General features: G+C 33.7%; 1 long non-coding RNA gene and 1 pseudogene across 1 annotated transcript; both read right to left on the reverse strand.

The window, feature by feature from the left end:
- Window positions 1–5,561: 5,561 nt before the first annotated feature.
- LOC133296475 (uncharacterized) lies at window positions 5,562–8,205 on the reverse strand. Its single transcript, XR_009749508.1, has 4 exons — window positions 8,072–8,205; window positions 7,771–7,859; window positions 7,268–7,347; window positions 5,562–7,144 (listed from the first exon to the last, which is right to left on the reverse strand). It is a non-coding gene; the product is annotated as an uncharacterized LOC133296475 (long non-coding RNA).
- A 7,538-nt stretch (window positions 8,206–15,743) lies between these two features.
- Window positions 15,744–15,887, reverse strand: LOC133296468 (small polypeptide DEVIL 6-like; annotated as a pseudogene).
- Between the last annotated feature and the right edge of the window lie 1,669 nt (window positions 15,888–17,556).

Here is a 17,556-nt window from a genome sequence, read left to right on the forward strand (position 1 = left end):
CTCCCTAATTCCCATGATGAATATAAGGTGTTTAAAAAGAAGTCTGACTAATCCTTTTTGCAGGAAGTCTTGCTCACCATTGCTGTCCCAGGGACACAATGGGAAGTTAACAAAGATAACCACACCATCTCAAAAAAACATTTGCTGGAAAAAGCCCAGGTGTGGTATCACTTTATCCGAGCAAGACTTCTTCCAACTTCCCATGTCCATTTAGTGACCAAAGATAGGGCTATTTTGTTGTGGTGTCTACTGACTGGAAAGAAAGTAGATGCATCACTTCTTATTCAAAAGGGAATTGGTGAGTGTGCATCTCATAAGAAAGGGAAGTTGTGGTATCCTAGTTTCATTACTGGATTGTGTAAATCCAAGGGTGTGGTTGACAACCCTTCGGATAAATTGTGCCATGTCAAAGAGATGATAAACCTTGTTTGTATTTCTAAGCTAAAAGGGGGATTAAAACAGTTTCTGAAAAGGAATTTGTGAAAGAGGTTTTGCATGCTGCACCTCAATCCACCCCGAATGTGTCCAAAAAGGGAAAATATGTTCTTAAGGAAGAACCTAAGGGCAGTAAAAAAAAAGACAAGTGGATGGAAATGAGGGCAGTGAGATAATAGCAATGGGAAACTGAGTGCTAAAATGAATAAGGCAGAGAATGAAGTTGAAACAAGAAGCAAGTGAGTTGGTGATAAGCCTAGCTTGGTGAAGATTTGATCCATAAACAGTTAAAATTTCTTTTTCTGAGGCTCCTTTTTGGGATAGAAGAAACAAAATTTGATTTGATGCTAGGTAATTAGATGAGGCATAAATAAGCTTCAAGATGAAGAAGGCACATTTTCTTCTGATTAACCCCTTCAGCCAAAAAGCCAACCTTGAATTTTTATCTTTGATAACCCACTTTGAGCTTGTAGCTTAATTCTTGGACTCCCTCAATTTTGTCCAGCCCATGATTACCTTCCCACTTAGCTATGATGAAGGAATAAAATTATTTTTTTTTTTGAAGATGCAATCCATTGAAAATGAATTCAGTTCCATGGCTGAAGGTAAAGAAAAGAGAAAAAGGTGTGAATGTACACCATAAAAAAGAGAATGTCTAGTAAAAAAAAAAAAAATTATATAAAGTACAAGAGAGTAAAATTTTTGGCAGTCATGGAAATGTCTAGTTGAGTTATCTGATTGCATCACTTGACCATCATAGCTGAGTTAGCCATTCATCCAGAACTTTCCCACCTTAACCCAAACCAAGATACAACCTTGAAGTCCCTCTGATTGGAGTCTAATGTGTGTGTCATTCAAAAGTCATAGCATCCTATCAAGCCTATGTTGAGGCTATTCCCATTAAAGGTGTGAGTTAAACAGATCCCTGCACAATTGAGTGATAAACAAGTGTGATGAGAGAATTTTAGCCATTCTCATTTGCCTTTTATGAAGATGCAGTTCTCTGTATTATGTAAGGATGGGTCATGGTCTCCCTTTGCTATTGTTCAATTGCCACTGATCACATGTAAACATTAAAGTCACACCAATCACTAAATTGTTGATACTTTAACTGTGATCCTTTCCTCTGATTGATAAGAAAGAGAATTTTTCTGTTGAATTAATTTCATGTACTTTAGTGCAAGTCAAGAACTGATGCCTGTTTTAAGCAGCTGGAAGTTAAAAGAGAAGTGAATATTCGTGAGCAGTAATTCAAAGTTGTATGTTTGACTGAAAATGAAGGTTTTGAAAATTCTGTTTGGAAGCATGTTTGATGAGAAATGAAAGTTTGGTTTATGGTTAAGGAACTGTTATGATGAAAGAATTGTGGTGTTGCAATGTATTTGTTTCTTGAGGACAAGTAACAATTTAAGTTTGGGGGTGTGATAAGTCTCTTAATTGAGACTTAGAGTATATGATTTAATTGGAAAATGAAGAGAAAAAAAGATTTATTTTGCTGTAAAATACCCCAAAAATTGAGTTGTTGGATCTTTTGTTGATTAATTATTAATGGGCTGTAACATTTCATTTTTCAGGCCCATTTTCTTTTTGCATCAGAAATACCCATGAAAGGAAAGAAAAGAAGACAGCATGGGAAAAAGAAAGAGATGGGCCGGACCTAAAATACTAAAGCCCAAAGGAAGAGAAGAAAGAAACAAAGAAAAAGGAAAGAAAGAGAAGACTGAATCAGAAACGCAAAGGAGAAAAAAAAAACGAAAACCCTAGCACTCACACATCGTGCGATCAGAACCCGCATCCTCCATCCCTAATCCCTGCCCCAAATCGATCCAGAAGGTCAGAATATCCTTTGTCCACGGTTCATCTGTCCAAATTTGACCCACACCCACAGTCCATTAAGAAAAGAAAACATGAAAACCCTAGCCACTATTTTTGGGTTCAGAAAAAGCCAAACAAAGATCCGTTATTTAGTTGGAGGCTGGAGCGATTGTGAGCACACGTCAGTGTACGGGTTGAAGGAGCGACAGTTCCATCCAGATTGTATGAGCGAAGGAGGGAGCTGCTAGGGACCACCTGCCTGCAACGCGCGGGAAGCGCGTGACACTTGCTGCGCTGGAGAGGAAAATCGTGCAAAGAAGGAAATGAGCCATATATAAAAGGAAAATAAGAGTGAGTCATGGGCAGGATTATTTTCTCTTTGGTTCTGATTTACTGTTTTTAGTTTTATTGTTTTCTGAACAATTTTAATTTTATTTTCTTTTAAGTTCTGTTTTGTAATGAGATTCTGGTTCATCTGATGAACTTGATGCATGTCTTTACAACACTGAGATTGCCGGTTGTTAGGCCAGTGCTGTAATTTAGTTTCTAGCATTTTTCTTTTGTAATTTCTTTAGTTTTCTGTTACTGTTTGTAAGCCTCATCTCTATGGATAGTGGCTAACTTTTTAGAGGTTGAGTTTAGGTGATACCCAAACTTCAGTGCTTGTTAAATGTTTGGTTTTCTGGTTTTAATTTTTCTATCTCAGTTGTTTAATGCTTTTTCTAATATTTAAAATTATCTGCATTAGACACATGGACTTAGATGAGAAATCATTTAAGGGATCTCATTTCAGAAATGAATGAGACCTCATGTAATATTGAACCTGAGTCTCAAGAGTCCTAATCCCACTTGGCATAGAGATATAGAAGTGGGCAACTTTGGGATAAAATAATTTTTAAGAGATTAAAATTAACAATACAGTTCTGTTAACTAAGAATCTTAGGATGAGTTTTTTGTTAATCAAATTATTTTTCAAGCACTGTGGGTAAGGAGAGTCAGAACTCAACCCACCTTTTTGAACATCTTTATCAACTCAGATTTCCAATTTCCTTTGTTATTTCATATTTCAATCTTTGTTCTGTTTCAAATTTTTTTTGTCACATCTGTCATTTAAGTTGCTTCATTCTTATTTCTTATTTCTTATTTTATAACTTAGGAAACTAATTCAGAAAATTCTAAAAGAAAAGTGAACAGTAGTGTTTTAGGTCCATTCTAGATTATTTTTACTTTACAATTTTTATTTCTTTTATTTTCAAATAGTAACTCAGTTTTAAGCAATTACAAATTTTAGTTATTTCAAAACGCCAACGATCCTTGTGGGAACGATAACTGAGACTTATAACACCCCTATGTTACTTGTTGTCGCGTATACTTGCACGCATTACTTGCACAACTGTTAGCAAGGCATCAGTAGGAAAATGAGTTTGGTAGGAAAATATAAAAAAAAGTTGTTTGGTTGAAAAAGATTTAACCAAAAAAATTAGGTAACTTTTATAAAGTCTATGTTTGGTTGTACGTAAACTATAGATGGGAAAAAAATTGTTATTAGGAAAATATCCCCGTTTATAAATTTTAGGAACCAAAGATTCGCCAAATTCACGGATCCAATTCTCAAAAAATCAAATCATGTGAGGCCATAACGCCGTTGAGGTGGCCAAGACGGTGCTTGAGGTCGCCGACATCGCTTGGACCGCCGTCGAATGCCGCCAGCATCTCCGCCACAACGTCCCCGCCAACGATAACAGTCCCTCCGACCCAGATAAAAGAGTCTCTGCGATCAGAGAATCGTCGCCTCAGGAACTTACTCGATCAGAATCTGAAGCTTCTCTATAACCTTTCCTAGTAATGTTGAGGAATCATGATTTGATGAAAGGTTTGTCGATTATCTTATGAAAGAAATAAGCTTAGTGGGGTTGTAGGAAAAGATGACAACTTTAGATTAGCTTGATTATTAGTCTAGCTAAATCCTCATTTTTTAGCTATAGTAGTACCTTTTCTCTGTTCAAAATGCAAGCTACAAAAGTTTCAAAAAAAAAAAATGCAAGCTACAATAAGAGTCAAGAGAAAATTTTGATACAAGCATAGTGCCTTGGGTGTTGAATATGCTAGTCCCAATCGGAGATTTCTCCGGAGGGTAAAGCTTACTGGCAAAAAAATTTCGCTGTTTTTTTGGTTTATTTTGGTTGAAGAGGAATTGGGTGGATTTTCAGGGTGAAGACTATATCCTTAGACTTGCACGAAAAGAATTACTTTTATGGCTTCTCTTTGCTGATCATTTGTATTTTTATTTTTTTTTGCTTGAAGTTTATGTGACAAATATGTAAGGGGATTGAAGGGCATTAATATTATTGTATTGATGATCTTTTTCTCCAATTGCTTACTTCTGGGTTTCTAGTAATAACGTTTCAAAAAAGTGGTGTAGAATTCCCCTCATATGGCCTTTCTTGGCAATCCTGGAACAGGTTATTGGTGACAAATTATTTTTGGAATATAGTGCTCATATTGTCTGCATAAGTATTGGCAAGATGTCTCATCCTGTACTTAATTTCATTGTTTTCCATTTACCATCCGTGCTAGAAAACTTGTTATTGTTTTTTCATTTTATTGAATTCTCATGTTTCTATTAGGAGGGTCTTGGCTCAATCTTCCCTTTGTATAGACATTTGCATGACCACTCAATAATTGGTATAGGGAAAAGGAGTGTTGTAAGTTCCTTGAAGAGCCCAGCATGGCCTTGCAGTCTTGGGTGGCATTTGAGAAAAGCAGGTTATGATCCACAAGGGGTCCATAAAGACATGCAACCACATGTAATGAATCTGAAGTCAACACCTATTATTGGATAATGCAGCACTTCAACTTATCATCATTTGTGGAAGAGGAACTTAATAGCTGTGTCATTCATTTAACTTTGTAGGATCTCATAAGTTCATACATTGGGCTGAATGTGTATAAGAAGAGCAGTATTGCAATGTTCACGAATTGAGTGCTGTACTTTGATAGATTGAATTATAACTTTCATCCGAGTGATGTACAATTATCATCTGTATATTCTTTTCAAGTAGACAGTTTTCAGTGATTAAATTAATACCTTCACACTTTTGAGTACCTCATATTGAATTACATATTTTGTTTTCATTGGTGCCTTTATATATTGAGCTGTTCAAGTCAAAATGACATTTGCGAACGAAATAGGTGCACAGCACAATATTTCAGAAATTCAGAATTGACAATAATGTGCAGGAGTACTAGTTCAATCATTGCCTTCATATACACTTTGAATACATAAATTAAAATTGAAATATTTTGACAGGACCAATGCTGAAACTGTACCAGTAGAACAATATCACAGATGTACATATATGGCTAAGGGAACTAGAGGTAGGGTCTGATACATATATATATATATATAGTATCTATAATCAGTCACTAACAATGTGGACAGTTTCTTTCAATCCATCTTCTCCTCTAACTTTGCTGCATATCAAGTTGATTATATCAATATAACACCACAATACACTCTCACTTGGACTGCATATCTTCTTTTCATCCAGAGGGTATGTTGGAAGACAATAATTATGAATATTCCATCTGCAATGGTGTCAATCATGCCAGGCTGATGGAAGTAACATTACCACACCACTTCGATCACCCATATGCTCATGACCAAAAAAAGGACTTCATCAGCTGGAGTAGCATCACAAAAAGTAATATGCCATGAAAGAAAATGAGACCATGGATGCACAATACTATTATATTCATATACCTCTTAAACCATCGAATACTGACTCATGCTATTGGGTTCTATTTTTCAAATAACACAACACATCATAGGAAAATAAAACTTCAATAGCTAAAATCACATAATAGGGGGGAAACTATACCGAAGGTAAAGAAGGAAAAACTTAAAGAGTAATAAAAAAACTAGGCAGTTTCCTTTTACAATAGATCATTTAATCTGAATGATATGTATAGGCATCTCACATGTGAGAATTACTTGGCATCCTTGGATCTCACCATTCACCAACCTATCCAATAAGAATAAAGTGTGGCCTTGCGGGCAGAAAGAATTGAGAAAATAAAATGGCATACCTAAATAATAAAGTTCACACAACCAGCCAATCATAAGAAACAGCAAGCAAAAACTACTAAAGAATTAAAACAACAGAAGAGGGGCAGAGAGAATAAAAGCTTAAAAGGAAGCTGTAAAAGTCAAATAAATATTACTTGAATAACAACAGAATCATCAGTACTCTAAATATTACTTCAGGGGGTCAATCTAAAAGTGCACAACAACAAACTCAAATGGACACAGCCAATTTCACTCAGAAAAATCAGTACTGCTACCTCCTACTCGCTTTACAGATCTTTTACCTCTTGTGCCTTGTTAGAAGCACTTGTAAAAGTGGTTCTCCGTCAAATAGAGGCCCATGTGATTCTTCCTAGCTTGGAGCACTTGTAAAAGTTGCCATATCATGTTGCTTTGCTGAATAACTCTCATGTTATTGAAAATATTAAATGAAACACATAAATCGAAAAAAAAATGCATAGAAAAAACTCTCATTTATCTTTCTTTTTCTCATATTAGCAGTCAGCCCCTTTAAATTGGCAATTTCCTATGTAATGAAGGCCATCGGCTCTGCTATGTCTTAAGATTATTTAAAGACATCTGTTTGGATAAAAATATATGGAAAATCATCTATTTAACCCTACTTATGGCATCAACTTGTGAGGAAAACATTGGTAGTTCAACTCTTTGTTAGATGAATGAAATCATGCTTGGAAAGTACTCTTCGATGCGGATTACCTATAACTAGCACCGTAAATTGAATATGGAAGTGAGTAGCAAGCAACTATTAGAGCTTCCAAAATTGTAAAGCCAAGTGACATCCACCATCTGAAATTTGCAGAACAAATCATTAGTTGAAATTCATTAAATCATGAATCAGATGAAGGGAACTATAAAAATAATGTGTAGCAAGAAATTATCTCACTGCTCAAGATGGATAAATAGACCCACATATAACTCTTAATCTTCTCATGCCCATCCAGACCTTCTTTCCGCAACTTTACAAGAGAAGGAACGATATGACAGAGTACCTGCAAATGAATATTTTGAATAAATGCAGTTCATAAAAGGTGAAAACTTCAAAAAATAAATAGAGCATATACAAGAAAAATGGGTATCAGATAGAAAACCTCAGTTCTCTTCACAGCCAAGTACTTAACCATTCTTCTTGCAAAATAATTATTTACGAAAAGAATCATTTCCTTATGTAATCAAAAGTACTGAGCGCAATTTTTTCAAAGGTCTACTTCGTTTTAAAAGAGGAACACCACTGGTTTCATTTATAATAGTATCACATACTTCATGATGATGCAACACACTAGCAAAAAGATCAAAGAATTGAAAATTATATATAACTAAAGGCAGTTAATCTTCCTTAGGCCTTCAAATTAACAGAAAGTAAAATTTCGCAACAAATATCTGTCTAACAAACTCAATAATTAAAGGGGGAATACCTGCATTATAATGGACGCTATTATCTGAGGACTGATTCCAAGCTAGAAAAGAGATAGCTTGAGCTAAGCGGTAAAATCACCAAGTTCATCTGCCATAAGCTACATGAATGACTGTTCATATGTATAAACTCAGAAAAATACCCAAGCAAAAAATTAGCCAGCAAAAATAGAGATTAACGGTACAAAATTTTCCTTTTCATTTCACAAATGTGATTCGAACATGGAGAATCACATCTTCCGGTCGCCGTTTCCAGATTTCCTCTTCAACCCACACAAGGAAGATAAGCTTATGGAGACTTACACTCACGGGCGCTGCTATCTCTATTTTTCTTCCCCTCTTTCTTCACGCTTTACACGAGGATATTACAGTCTTATTTCGATTCCACTTTTGCCATTTCTCCGTCTAACGAGAAAAAATCACCTCCAATTTTTCTTTCCTAGCACTGCCAATAGCTTACTTTCTACAACCAGATGAAGAATGCTACGCAACTATAATAGATGGGGAACTTAGGGAGTGTTTGGTAGAGGAATTTTTTTTTTTTTAACTAGGTAAATATAAATAGTGGAGAAATAGTTGTAAACTCAAATTAGTGGGAAAATTTTAAAAATATTGTTTGGTAGACCAAAATATTACCAGAGAAATTGATTTAAATTTTCGAATTCTATGTTTGGTTGAAGGTAAAATATAGATGGGAAAATGAGTTGAAATTACAAAATTAACCCTTTTTATTTTTTGAATCTGATCAACCCTTGTCTAGAATGACAGTTTGTAAAAGCCAGCTTAATTGGAGTCATTGTTTCAACAATTTTTACTTTGCTGAAATTCAAAATACATACTCAATTTTTACTTTCCCCATCAAACCCCTAAAATACAACCCCCAACATGGGTTTTTGAAACAGTGCAAACCAAAAAAAATTGCAAAGAAATCAAGTTGGATGGGGAAAGGATTTTGCTATCCAAATTTTTGTAACTCTTGTACCAAACTTAGGCAAATTGAAAACCCACTTCAAGTTGCCTTGGTATCCTTGCCAAAACCTCCTACCAAACACCCCCTTAAAGAAAAACTATTTAACAAACATGGGTGTCATACTTTGCCACTTTTATTTGCATAGACAAATTATAGGAAACCCTCAACCAAACGCCCCCTAAGAGAATTATATTCAGCAAACCAAATTTTTGGTGACGAAAAATTTAGGAAAGTGTATTCAATTAGCATCTTAAATAAATTCAAAAAAAAATTAGGATCTTAAACGATTTTATTGAGATAAATTCTTTTATAGATTTTAATAGATTATTTAAAATTGGAGGGACTTTTAAGATTTTTTTAAAAGACTTTTTTACACTCAAGATTTCATAAGATTAAAATTTAAAGGATCTTAATAGAATTTATAAGATTTGAAGGAATAATATGAATTTATAAGATTTTAAAAAATCATATGAATTTTTAACAAACATTCAAAATTACAATAGTCAATAAAAAAGAGTTTTGTGTTTGTCATTTTAAATGACATAAGTTATGTCATTTTAGGAGAGAGACAGACACAGAAAAACAGAAATCATGGGAGAGAGAAAGTGAGTGGTTTTTTTTATTTAAAATTCAAATTTTCTGTGTCTGTATCTCTCTTAAAATGACATAACTTTCTGTCATTTAAAATGACAAACACTTTTCCCATAAAAAAAACAAAGAAATGCAATAATATTAATAAAAAAAATAAAATCTAATATAATTTTCTCAATCAGTAAAACATATATAATTTTTAAAATCATTCAAAATTACTAAGCAATAGCTCTCCAAATATCTAAAGTTATACTAGTCTCCACGCATTAGCATTTCTTGTGTTTGACCAATGAGTTAAAAATCATGTTCTTCATTTGATATCAGAGCTTTGCATATATGATAATAATACCCAAAAAAATTTATTTATTAAAATAATTCTAAATTTGCATATAGAATCTAAAGTTCATGATAAAATTTCGTTTGGAAGATTTTGCAATTGATCTTGGAAACCTTGGGAATTTTGTTGTACGTGACGAGAGTTTTCTAACCATATATCATATGCATGTTTTCATTGAGTATTCTAAGAAAATTTTCAATCGATATATTGAAGTCTTAAACAAATTTCAATCCATAAATTTTCTAACCTTGGGAATTTATGGATTTTATTTTTTGGTAAACAAATTTTTAGATTTTATTTCATGAAAGTTTAGAAAATTTCTCAATTTATTTTCAACCGATATATTGAAGTCTTAAATTGCTTTGGGGCTTTTGAACAACAAGTTTTTAGTTATCTATAGGCACAAAAATTGTTTGAAATCATTTCCTATAGCGAAAGAATTTCGTTCATGAATGTATTATTACTAAATATAGTGTTCATATTATGAAAGTTTCAATCGTTCTTTAAATTGATATTGTTTCATTGATATAAAATGAAAATTGGTTTAAGGGTTTTAGTTCCCCTGTTGTTTTTCCACTGTTTTATGTTGTTTTCAATACAAAAATCACAAATTTTTGTGCTAAGAAAAATCGCGACTCATAGTTTGAAAAATTATTATATTAGATTTTTGTTGCTTTGTTGTTTCTGGGTTATTTTGAGATAAAAATCGCTCAAAAATTTACTTTTTTGAAGTTTTGACAAAACTCTCATGGCGAAAATCGATTTCGAGCGGGTCAATCAAATAAAGGAAGAAGAAGACACTACAATATAGAAATCTCAAGAAATCCTAGGGGTTAGGGTGAGATGGTGAGAAAGACATCTTATTTATATTTCTAACTAAAAAGTCTCACGAAATCCACATCAATTGAAAATTCATTAAAATCGTTAGATTTTTGAATACCACAAGATTGTTTTTCCTTTGTTCAAAATTGTTAAGAACCTTGAGGTCACCACCCCAAAAGCTAGCTTAAAGGGTAAGAGTGCCCAAGGCCTTATAAATCTCACATTAGTTGCCCATACAACCAATGTGGGACTATATTTCTCAACACGCCCCCTCACACGAGAGCCCACTGGACTTGAAGGGTGGACAACATACAAGCACACCTACATGTGGAAATTCCACTACAAAGAAAGTGGGAGGCTGTGAGATTTCGAACGCTCTGATACCATATTAAGAACCTTGAGGTCACCACCCCAAAAGCTAGCTCAAAGGGTGGGAGTGCCCAAGGCCTTATAAACTTCACATTAGTTGCCCATACAACCAATGTGAGACTATATTTCTCAACAAAAATCCTGATTGAATACCAACAGATTTGACAAACTCTAAAATAAACTTTAAAATCTTAATCGAATACTACGTGACTTTTTTTCAATCCTTTAAAGTCCTAATTGAATACCAATTGATTTTTATCCAAAAATAATCCATTAAAATCCTTTGAAACCTCAATCTAATACATCTCCCTAGTTTCAACAACACGAGGGATATAATCCTCATAAATTAAAGGAAATATAATTTTTCATAACACTCACACAAAAAAAATTAGTGGAATTCATTGAGTGAAATATATAAGAGAAAAAAAGTAAGTGAATTCCACTCACTTTTTTGTATGTTAACAAATTATCCATTGCAATACGAGAAATTATATTTTCTAACATAAAAAGGTATGTTAAATAAATATAATATGTAACAATATTATTAAATGGAAGTAGACCATTACATTCTGGAGGACATATTAAAAACTTAGTATAAGTTATGTTAAATGTGTCATAATGTGATTGAAGAATTTGTGAGATTTTGTTTGTAGTAAAGTATAAACTTGATAAAACATGGCACAAGTTTGTTTGTGAATTACACAAGTTGTGAGATTTTAGAATTTAGTATTGAAATTATTAATATTTAAATCGAGCATGCATTATTAAATAATTTTGGTATTAAATAATTTGGGTAGTAAATAATAAATTTAAAAAAATACAGTTGAAAAGGTTTAGAATTTTAAAAAGAAGCAAGCGTGGAAATTATGTTGATAACAAATCTGGAAGAATAAAATTCATATATTTAAATTTATCAATTTTTCTGGAATATTTCTATCAACACAACTTTTTAATTTAGGACATGGGCTTCAAAATTTAAGCCTGATTGATGGATATGACAGCGGAGATAAAATAACATAAATTGTAGAGTAAAGTTTCTTTTGGGTTCCTAACAAAAAATATGGTCTCCATTTTTGTTTCTTACAAAAACAAAGTCAACTTTTAGTCTCTCTACAATTCTAGTTCATTGAAAATATGATCCCTCAGAAATTCAATGAAGACCCAATTTAGTCCCTAAAAAAGGACTAATATGGATTTTTTTGTAAGGGACGAAAGTCGGGATCGTGTTTTTTGTTACGGATCCAAAAGGGAGCTTTACTCTAAATTGTATATTCTCCTTTCATCATTTATTTGATGATAGACTTAGGGGGGTGTTTGGTATAAGAGATTTTTTTTTTTCGTCAGGAAAAAAAGTTACTGAGAATATGGCGGGAATTTTTTTTATCTTGGACAAGTTACAAAAAGGTGTTTGGTAGGCCAACATTTTTGTCGAAAATGTTGAGTTATTTTTATAATGCTATGTTTGGTTGGTTGTGAAAATATGTGGAAATGTGGAATGAAATTACAAAATTACCCATCGTGTTTGAAAATTTGTTTTAAACGTTCTTTTTATAGTAGGGTTGTCTGTGTGTCTCCGTCTTCGTTTGTTTTTCTTTTCTTCATTTTGCATGACTTGTCTCTGTATCAGACATTAAGGGCTGCCAGAGAGCTAATCGACAATCACAAAGCTGCCTTGTGCCACCCCTCTCGTTCCTCCGTCCAAACCGTGTCCAAGACCTTCCTGGGTAAGCTATCGAAACCCACGAATATTTCTTCGTCAACATCTGTCGTTTTCCACCCAACATTGAAAAAGACGTCGTCAGGTGCATTTCTGACTGCATTTTCGTGGTTTGATACTTGATATTTTTAGTGTTTTTGGATATTTGACAGTACGAATTTGTCATTATGGTAACCCTTCACAAACATCCCATATTGTAGTCATTTCGAGATTAATAGTACCCTAGTTTTTGACTTAAAAAAATTAATTTAAATATCATCTGTAAAGTTGTTAATCCCCACCCCTCTAAAAAAAAAATTCACTCTCAGTATCAGATTTTGTTGTATTAATAAATTAATTAATGTTGTATGTTTTGAACTCTTGTGTGTCTGTCTGTGTCATGCACACAAGTCTGATCGAAGGTAGAATGGGTGGAGACGGTTGTCAAAGTGTATTTTCAGGGCATTCTACATGTTTATCATCGTCAAACCTAAAGATGTTCGACTGTGGTATTCCGGCTGTGGTACGCAAGTCTCGGACACCTAGGAATCCCGACAGGAAGTTCTTTGGTTGTCCTAATTTCAATACAAGGCAGAAGTGTGATTTCTTTGAGTGGGTTGATGAACCCACTTGTGGTAACTGCATCAAGTGGTACAATTTCGTCAAACTTTTGGTGGTTTTGCAAATTGCATTTGTAATAGTATTTGGGATTGTAGTGTATAAGATGAAAAATTCTTGTTGTGTTGTAATTTATGGTATGCTGAATTTTATGCCTCTGCCACCAAGTTGTAATGATGTAGAAGCATTTGGTTAGCATGGAATATTGCTTGGAATTTCTATTTGTATATGATGAATCGTGTCTTTTATGAATTGATTTATGTGGTAATATTGATGTGGAGTGTGGTTATTTTTTTCAGTTATAACCATTTAATTTATGAGCTGAAGTTCGTGTTCTCATCGTTCAATTTATGAGTTGAATGAGTGTTCTAATCTCTTAATAAGGGTTGCATGGTGAATAGGAACAAGCAGGGACCGAAGACCCAGTTTGCTTACACTTAGCTTGATGAGCCATGTCCTACAGTTTTAAGCTTTCCAAAGGTTTGGTGGGGAGCCTGTGTTTCTTCTATTCCATTCGTAATTGTGAAAGGGAAGATGATGGTTATATTGTAACATTTGTGCATGATGAGAAAGAATAGAAATCTTTGCTGCAAATTGTGAATGCAATGAATTTGAAATATAATGTGAGATTAGGCCTCTAACATTTTAAGATGTTGTAAGTATAACCTATATCTTAATTATCTAGTTCTTTGTTTTTTTGGTTATATGTGTTAGTCTGAGGTTTAGTATTATGTTCTCCTTGAGCCGTTTGTGTTGTCGCATGTGATCGAGTCACAGGTTTGGTTCATTTAATAAGCCTCTTGCAACTACTGTGCGCATAATGGGAGATTTATAGCACCTACTTCCTCTCTTTTATGTTTTACTTTTTTGACACGAGATTGTGTTAATAATGCTAGTGTGTGATGTGTTGTGTGCACAGCTAACCATCCTAATATTAATGTTGCGGTGGAGCTACTTAGACAAGATATTTCCTTTTTTTGTTATGAAGTGTATGTTTTTTTATTTTACTCATCAATATATTTTAATTTTAATTTCTTTTTCTTGTTTTCGTCGATGTCATCCAGGTATTGCTCAATTAGATATTGAGCTATATGTTGAAGATGAATGTACTGGTAACTTGCGATATGTCCGGGTGAGCTGTTTATTAGAAGATCGACTAGGGTAGATGATGAATTATGTTAATAGTTGAAGTTTTGAATGCATTGGCAGATTTGAGGTTGTTACTTCATTTCTATCATATTTGTTATAACTGTTATAAGAAATGGTTACTCCTTGGTTCTTTCTCAACACTAAATTATGTGAAGAAAAAATGAGTTGGTATTTTCTTACTGTTAATTGCAGTTAATTATTTACCATAAGTTGGGAGCCATATGTACAATTTGTGGGAAGATTTCCTATCAGAATCCAAAAATGGTAACTTCCTTTAAATATCTCTATAGCTTCTGGTTGATATAAAGTAGTGCTTATGAGGTTATAACAGATATGTTTAATGTTCAGCGGTAATTTGCTTGAATGTGCATGAATTAATTTGCAAAATATTGCCCTTGTTTTTAACTGGAGTATCAGAGGTGTGTGCGACCTGCAAGATAATAGCTATGCAAGAAGTTGTTCTTTCATATGCTGAAATAATTTGACAGTTGACTTTGTGGTTTGTGGTCACTAAAATTTTTACTCTTACACATGAATTCGGATTTGGACCTCTGAATGTACCACTGAAATTTTTGTGCACATTTGCAAATTTTTGAGGCTCTTCTGGTGGGAAGTAAGGCACAAAGATGCATCCTGGCGTGCATTTTCTCCTCAAGAATTTGCAGGCAGCACAAGGAGAATTGTAAGAGATTGGTGATGCCATTTTCCTTGATGACATTAAAGATTGGCATAAAACCAATTATGACAAACTTCACATCCATGTCAAGTTCTTCAGTAAGCAGTTTTAGATTCAAACTTTTTATCAAAGGTTCTAGTTCAATTGCACCACTTAATTCTACTATATTTCTTTATTACTGCTGCAAAATATATTCTCTAATAATACAAATTAGAAAAACCCTTCTAAGGACTTAGAATTAGAATAATATTAGTCATATCTTTGACCCTTTAGGTCTATCTCCATCCGTCCTACATCTCTCACAGCGGCAACCCCCTAACTCCCACTCTTCCTCAACACATATACATGCAACGAGATTATGTATGCTGATTAGTATAAATTTGAGGATTAACAGTCCCTTTCAAGTATACATGATCTTATATATGATTATCTTTATCTTCTCTTTTTTATAGCAATCTTCTTTCCTTTTCTAATAAATATATTTCCCTTCTTTTCGTCTTTTTATTATTTATTTTTTTCATTCTTGAGAAAAAATATTAAAGAAATCTTAGTTTTAAACATGAAACTCCCTACAAAGTGTTGATCTGAATGAATCCTTAAGTTTAGTTTATGGGCTTGTTTTTTATTATTTTTCTTTATTTTTTATTCCCTATAAGAAAACATTGGTTCACTAGTGTAAGGAAAAAAGAAAAGATACCCATCTTCCATTCCCATGGAAAATAAGCTTGGACTTCAAGTCTTCAAATACTAGTCATGCCAACAAAGGAGCATGACCACACATCTTCTTATAATGTATAGCCTTTCCCTCTGCTATCTGAGGACTCCTCCAATTCCTCTATTTGATGATAGCCTTCTGTTTGAGCCTACCATGGCACCACTATCCATCTTCATTTCTTCAGTGAACTCTTTTCTTTTTCTTAGAAATGTAAAAGGGGTTGTTGTTTTTTTCCTTTATTTCCCTTCTCTTGAGCTTAAACTTATAATAGGTTTTGAACTTGTGTGTGACTTGGTTTAGAATTGGTGAGAGGTCGGTTCTTAAAGAGCTTTCAGGGTGTGGTCCTAACACATCTTGTATAATAACCCTAATTTTATAATTTTGAAATTAGAGAATTATTATGAAGACCTTAGGGTCATAAATGGAATGAGGATGAAATTTTAAGAATTTTGATATACATATTGATACTATTCTACACAGGTTGATTTTTCATCTGTTATTTTTTACCGTTGACGCAGTAACAGTCAGTAGAATTGCTTCAATTTAGTAAATTGAGTTGGAGAGCTATTTTGATGATATGATTATCATAGATGAGGTTAGTATATATGTTTTGATGAAGTTTGAAACTGATATTGGGGTATTTTGAGAAAGTCACTTCTGCCGGATATTTTGTATTGCTGTAGAAGCCGTTGGTAGAATCTCGGAATGGAAAAAAGATGAGAAAATTGAATGAAAACCAATATATGCCTAACAAGTCATAATTAGACCAATAATGTTAAAGTTAAGAAGATTATGAAATTCGGGTATAATTAAGAACACCGGTAGAGACCATAGTGCAATTAAACTGCATTAAGTGGATCTGTGATCTACTAATCAATTTTTTAAGTTAAGAACATGATAATTAAACAAACTTAAGATTAATTACTTAAAGTTAGAGTCTTGGGGGTTTCCGGGTATAAATTTGATAATAGTTCAAAAACAAATTACACCGGGTGTCACTAAAGGACAAAATGTCATTTAAGTGACTTGGTCAAAACCCTAGAAGACTAGGGCGACCCTCCAAACAACCCCATTCAGCCGCCCCTCTCTAGTCATTTTGAATTTCAAAATTTCTCCTCCTTCTCTCTAGGTTTTCTCCATCCAAACTCCACCAAATCACCAAACCTCCTTCACAAAAGTTGTTGCTCTTATCCTCCTCTCCAAGAACATACCATTTTTGTTGTTGGAAGCCAAAAATTTCGTGGTGAACCTCCCACATACAGCCACGATTTTGTCGTCTTCTTCCCATGAAGATGATGGTTTGAGTCCTCTTTGAAGAATACTACTTTGGTGCTTGTTTCCATGGATTTTAGTATAAGTTTCTTGGATCTTTTTCTTGAAAATCCCATCTTTGAGTTTTGTTCTTGAGTTCTAACTTTGGAGCCTTTCTTGAAAGTCTGTTCCTTGTGGAAAAGAGGCATTCTTGCTTGAGAAAAGTGGGAGCTTGAAGCCTTGGAGCCAACTTGAAGAAGTAAGCTTGAATCCTTAGAGAAATGATGACCAAAACTCTCCTCCACCTCCCTATACAATTCGGCCTTCATGGATTCCTTGTGGGGTTGATGCTTTAATTTTGTAAAGGTGTAATCTTTAAGTTTAAGAACACTAATCTTGATTGAGGATGAATTTGAACCCTAATAACATCACCTAGTCAAATCTGCCCTAATGATTATAATTAGGATTTTATATTTAAAATTTAATGAAATAATGGATTAGTGGACTAATTAAGTGTAGGACCTAATTAATTAAAGAAATGGTGAAGTTGACAAGTTAAAAACCTTGTTTCCACCTCCTACACATTTCAGTCTA

Source organism: Gastrolobium bilobum, unplaced genomic scaffold, assembly GCF_033153095.1.
Source record: "Gastrolobium bilobum isolate Gb01-03AN ecotype WA unplaced genomic scaffold, APGP_CSIRO_Gbil_v1 utg38010, whole genome shotgun sequence".
NCBI classification, from domain to species: domain Eukaryota; kingdom Viridiplantae; phylum Streptophyta; class Magnoliopsida; order Fabales; family Fabaceae; genus Gastrolobium; species Gastrolobium bilobum.